We start from the raw sequence: 7,007 nt of genomic DNA, 5'->3' as shown, positions 1-7,007 counted from the left end.
TTCTTCATATGTATGAGGTAATACAAAAGTACATGGTAAGGCTAGGTTGATTATCAACCCCCCTGACAACCCAATGCAAAGTTATCATCTACACTAAGATTAGCTAATTGAACAGTTTATTTGAATTAATACCTCTACATCACTAAATTGTTGCTTTCTTTTATCTCTTAAATATGTTGTTGTTTGTTATAGAGATCCTTCTACACCCTTCTGCTCTTTATTAGATAATTAGGTATTTAAGGAGGATATCCAATTCTCTAATATCTCTCCTCCATTCCTTCATCACCAACCTTTCAAGCTATGTGTTTCTGCCATAGTTGAACGTTGTCACGTTGATAAGGCCTCTACAAGAGAGGGATTTGTTTGCAAGCAGGGATTTCTGACTCATCAACAACCATATATACAAATCCTTGATCTAGTCATTGGGCTTCATAGACTATTTCCCAGTGATAGTGAACAACATTGAAAAGCGTCGTAACACTTGAGGGATCCACCTCTGGTTTGAAGGCTAGCTTGAACCTAAAGATTGGTTGAGTTGGTTTCTCGGCGCAATTTAACCAAGAACTACCTTTGAGAAACAAATACAACAAATTACTCCATGCAATTCCTCATCATTTTTCCACTTGTGTCTCTTGAAAAAAATATCAAATTAGTTAGCTACTTGTTTAATTCAGATTATCTAACACATAAAATTATTTTCGATGATTGAGAGGTCTCCTTCTTATGAAAAATGTGAGTGGGGAGAACTTTTACTTACGTTTCTTTTGGATATCCCTTTTCCCTTTAAGTCATTTGAAACTTTTATGGTTGTTTTGGGAAAAAATTCAACTTCCTGTAGATTTTTTTTTTTTTTCCTTTAGCAATGCTTGTAGGTTCCTATAGTAGTCTTTCTGTCTCTTGTAGTAGTTCTTATATGTTCCTATAGCATCCACTTTTCATGTCAAGAGATGGAGAGTCAACCATTTTATTTTCATTTTATCTTTTTAATTGTTTCTTAAAAAAAAATTAATATAAACAAAATTGCATGCAAAACAGGTTTGGAGTGCTTTGAGTTAAGTGAGTTGGCCCTCACTTACCCCTTCGTAATCCTTGTTATTTATCATGAGTAAAAGATAATAACCCACTTTCTTGAGTCTTTTCCACTTTTTCCTTGTTCCTCGCCCACATGTGTGGGTGTCTCTTGGAGAAAAATTAAGTTTATTGCTAGATATGGTCAAGGTTGCTCTAACTAAATCTTGCTATAAAACGTTTTCTTCTTACAATTCTAACGCTTCTCCAAGCTAGAATAGGTTTGAAGGGGGGTTCTAAGGGATGCATACCTAGGCCTTACCTTTGTTTTTTCTTGCAGATGTTATGAGGTTGTTGATTTAATAGTTGAGAATGTCCTTAATGATCTTGAATTATTGAATTTTGTTGTCGCCTTTGATGGTCCATTGGAGGTCCTAATGTTGTTGCTACTACTTTTGAGGACCTTTAGAATATTTCCATGGATATTGTTGTTTCTCCAAATATATTTGGTTCAAATGGCTTAAATACTATTGTTGTAGGTGGTTGAATGTTGTTGATGTAGGTGGTAGAAGATCTTATAGTATCCTATAGGAGATCACGTAGGTACTCGAGGTTGATTTATTTGTCCTCTGAATATGGTGGAATTCATGGCTTTTCTTATTCGCAATTTAGATGTGGGCCTATAACGCTTTTGAAGACTGTGACATGACTGTTTGTTTCCATGTAACAACCACATAAGTGCCATAGACTCACAATTTCTTCTTACTGGAGCCTCTATAAATTTTTCATAATTCAGGAGGAACTTACTTGTGGTGATGGGGAGGTATTTTCTACTTATGATAGGTGGAGAATAGGGGAAAGGTTGGACTTCTATGGTTCAATAGTGGAACAACGAAGGGAGAAATGGAAAATGGCAGGTGTAGATTATTGATTTTTTAGTTCAATTGATATAAGTATTTCATTTCTAAGCTTTGGTAATATCTTGGTTTTTTAGTTCCATTATCTTCATCAAGCAATCACACTTCAAAAATTCAACTAATAATCATGAAAGAAAAGTAGATATTAGAATGTGTGCAAGGGAGAGAGATGTGTGTGAAAAGTGTGTGACAAAAGAAAAGATTCAAATGTATTTTATACCAAATATACCCAAGAGACAGGTCTCTTTCTAACTAGATCACATCTCTTTCTAAATAAAATTCTAGTAAGTCTACACATTTACATTTTTACTCATATTTTTTACATATTGTTCCTATTCTATATTTTATGCAAATACTTGCTTAAATTATGGTGGGAAGTAAATGATGATAAATATCTTTTTTACGTGAGTGTGCACTACTTTTAAGGATATTAACTTGAGGTGCTTTTGTTGATTTCATTTATTTTAATTTTAATTTCATTTTTTTTACATAGTACATTATAAATACATCAAGGATTATGAAGACCAACGGTAGCTACTTTCTTCAACACTCCCTCTTAGCTAGGGAGGTTTTCATAATGTTTAACGAGATGTCAGCTAATTGATAACTTTTTTAAGGAAATTCTAGATTAGCATCATTATCAAATCAATATCAACATTACCATCACCACAATCATCTAGGTCAACCCTCTTGACCTATAATAATCATGGAATCCACCCAATACCTATGGTACAAAATTAATATCAACTATTCACCATGATCCAGTCAGCATCTCAACCTCATGGTATCTAGACTAGTCCATGTTAACCATCACATGGCTAGTGGACATAGTTCAGGTGAAACTCTAAGTGACCTCAACCCAAGCTAGATGCCAAAACATGCTCTCTCTAAACACAGATTCGAGTAAATCTCTCAGAGATATGAGAAACTCTCTCTAAATAAAGATATGAGCAACTCTCTCAGAGATCTAAGCAACTGTCTCAGAGATTCGAGCAAGATGATATGAGGTTACAACTCAACCTCTAGAACCATATTCCTAATTTTGGTCAATGTACTTGATATAGGGAAAAATGTCTATTCACCGAACCATTCTTCCTAAATTTGATCAATATACTTGAAATAGGGATAACATCCCTAATTTTGGTCATAGTAGAGGATGCAAGAGGAATCTCTATCCATGAAACCATTCTTTCTAATTCTTGTCAACTTGACATAGGGATAATATCCCTAATTCTATATACATGATCTTTCTAAAAATAAAGGTAAATCTTATTGATAGCATCTTTATCTATATTAATACCATGTACCTACATCAACATCATCATCAATATGTACCACAAACCAAGTTATCTCTCTTAACTGATGATACTTACTCAACTAGTCACCATGATTTGGTGGGTGCCTCACCTCATGGTACTCTAACTAGATCAAATTTGACATCCCCCATAATCAAACCCTAAAGAAACCCATGTCCCAAATCTAAAGGTCTCCCTCTAGGCCTTGATTTTGAAGAGGCACTAATTCCACAAGTTTCCAACCCTCAAAGACCATTCCTTTCAAGAATGTTTGTCCCTCATGCTATCTCACCAACAATCAAGGTCATGATATTGTTGTCACCAACAGTCAGAGCCATACCCTTGTTTTCCACCCATCAACAATGCATGTCATGCTCCTGTTGTCACCAACAGTCTGAGCCATACCCCTGTTATCCATCCATCAACATTCTAGGTCATTCTCATACTATCACCAATACTTTGACCGATAATCCTATTGTCCATCCATAAAGAGTCTAAGCCATGCTCGTATTGTCACTAACAGTATGAGATGTACCCATGTTTTCCATCCATCAAAAGTATAATTCATTAACCTATTGTCACCAATAGTCTAAGCCATACCCTTTTTTTCCATCCATCAACATTATGGATCATGCTCTTGTTGTTACCAATAGTCTAGGCCATACCCCTATTTTCCATCCATCAATAATTCAGGTCATGCTCCTATTGTCACCGACATTCTCAGCCATACTCCTATTTTCCATCCATCAATAGTTCAACTCATGCTTTTTTTGTCACCAACAGACTGACCCATACCCTTGTTGTCCATCCATCAAGAGTTTGGGTCATGCTCTTGTTGTCACCAACAATTCGAGCCATACCCCTATTGTCCATCCATCAACAGTTTGGGTCATGCTCTTGTTGTAACCAACAATCTAAGCCATACCCCTATTTTCCATCGATCGATAGACTGATTCATGCTCCTATTGTTAGCAATAGTCTAAGCCATACACTTGTTGATGTCACATTAATGCTCCCTTTCACTTTATAAAGGATTTCTCCACTAGTCCAAGCTTGTCTCTAAAGCATACAAACTTTGTTCGAGATAGAGGATTTGTGGGAATGTCAACCATTTTCTCATTAGTGGAGATATATTGGAGATTCAACACTCCCTTCTATGCCATATCACAAATTTAGTGGTACTTGATGCCAATTTTCTTCAACCTGCTATGCAACTTTGACTGGCACAAAATATCATGGGCGATTATAGCACCTGCTCAAACATTTTGGCAAGAAATTTCCAAAGCCAAACTGCTGCACAAAAAACTACACAGGCTACCATATATTCAACTTTAGTAGTACTACGGAAAAATATTTCCTACTCATATAAGAAACCATTCCTAATCCCAATCAAAAACATTCACAAGATGTAATATTTCCATCAACAACACTCTCAAGCCAATCAGAGTAAGAGTATTCTAGTAGCCTAAACTCATTGCTAAGTTCACTAAAGAACCAATGAACTGCTTATCATCATCAAAATTTTGTAAAAAAAAATTCATCACACTTCATCAATTCAATATATCATTTAATGGCCAACACCCTCTTAATCTCATACATATTCTACTGTGATAATTTTGAGCTCCCTCTGAAGCTAACATAAGTTTTTCTATTCACCCCTTGTTTAGTACAACATATCATGGTAGGCTCCAATTGAGTCCTTAAGGCCTTCATAAATTATGATACGTCCTCAATGCCCTGAAAACTAAAGAAGAACATGATCTCCCTCTCACTTGGAGAATCTTCTATTCTCTCATCTCTAGACAGACATATTTAAAATTTGCTTATCTATCTACTCCCTCTTAAGCTTAGATCTTCAAATTTTCATTCTGGAACAAATACTTTTGTCACGAGCTTTACTTCATTCTTCCACTTCATCTTCCTCTATTATCAGAGCCATGTACCTGCAATCCTCATTTTCTTTTGAGGAGAATGTCAACTCCTAGGTAATTTGAGAAAGAAGTCTTTGTCATAGACCATGCATATATCGGAATATTATGATGTAAGTCTTCAAACTTATGAGTGGTCTTATCTTATGATGATAAGTGATCATCTAACTATAATTCAAACAAGATTACAGTGATGATGCATAACACCCATTCCAACGATTCAAGAAGTCATTGATCTTCAAACTTAGTTATCCCATTATAGTAATATATGCAAGGAAACATTTATCAAGCTTGACTTCATTGAAAATGCATCTAGGATTTTGATTACAAGTAAGTATTTGGGCATCTCCAAGACCTTTATAGACAACTTTAATGATGTTAATATTCTTCCATGTTATGATCTCCTCATGGTCACTTTCCAGTCAAGATCCTCGGCCTTGAATAGAGACAAATCATCTTTACATATATAGTAGATCATAGTTGTAGTGTGCTCACAAATACTTCCAATTTTTTCATAATTCATAATCTGGTCAAAACATCTTTGACACATGGTAAATCAATAACATCATCTAATTACCAACTCATGGTAAATCATTAGCATCAACTACTTGTTGGTACACGTGGCATGTCTTAGCATAAACTAGTCACCATACTATGGTCACACTGACATATGGTATACAAAATAGTCACCATCATCCTGGTCAATATCCCTGACCCACGGTGAATCTCCAAGGGCCTCACTCTTCATTAGTGATTTATGCTCTGATGCTAAGTGTGCTCCTCATCCTATCTGGAGAGTTTGAGCCTGATGCTGAAAGGCACCCACTCAACTAAGTGTATGGGTCTCTAGGACCATTCTTCCTCATTTTGGTCGATATCCTTCACTCAGGAATAATGTTTATCCTTTGTTGGACCATTCTCCTTAAGGTACAATGTTTATCCTCTGATGCTAGCATATCAACAATCTGGCCCATTCTTCTAGTCAACCTGATCTAGAGAGAATGTTTGTCCTTGATCCTGCTATCTCATCACTACCTCTTTCTAAGAGATACATGGTCAATAATTTCAAGCTTGTCCTCAAAGTATATAGACTTCCTCCTCGAATCAATCTAATTGACTGTATAAATGGATCCATAATGTTATCTTTTGTACCATGTCTTAGTACTACATCTAAGGGTGACCCAACCTACCATCATGTTGTCACCTAACACGTGATCAAATATTTCTACAAGTAGTAATTTCTAAATCCCTACTGCTTCACAACTTGCCATCCAACTGCAATATACTTGGCCATGGCAACACAGAGTGAGACAAATGTCTTCTTCATGCTCATATTCATAAAGAAGCATAGACTAAAACAATATCCTAATGAACTTCTTGTTTCTTCGACACTCTCTTCCTATTCTGAATCTGCAGTTGTACTTCATTATTTGTGACACATCTCAAAACTTAGTTGACTTTTCCATGACCAATTGTGCCATGTTTGTAGAAAAACTCTTTTACTGGGTCTATCACCATAGTTTCTTACATGTCATCCTCACTAGGTGCTCCCTCTCATACTAAGACATATCCTGATGTGGTAATTCTGGCTGCTTTCTCTGCCACAACAACCTTTCATCATATTAACTATATAGCTTGACAATCCATAACTTCGAACCCAGAGATCTACTCTCTCTGAAGTTGGTACAAGGCTCTCTCACTTCTCCGAGAGGCAATTCTTTATTCCACAATAACTCCCTTTGACAGAAGTCCTTCAAATTTTGCGACAGACAAATTCAATGACATAAACCAAGCTTAGCATGTCTGCTTGTAATAGCCTTCCTATGAACTAATGTCCTTGATACTTAGCTTTGCTGGTA

This window comes from Pinus tabuliformis, chromosome J, assembly GCF_031772625.1.
Source record: "Pinus tabuliformis cultivar Carrire ecotype Pingquan chromosome J, CPIR1, whole genome shotgun sequence".
In the NCBI taxonomy this organism is placed as follows: domain Eukaryota; kingdom Viridiplantae; phylum Streptophyta; class Pinopsida; order Pinales; family Pinaceae; genus Pinus; species Pinus tabuliformis.
Note: the sequence above shows the minus strand (reverse complement) of the source record.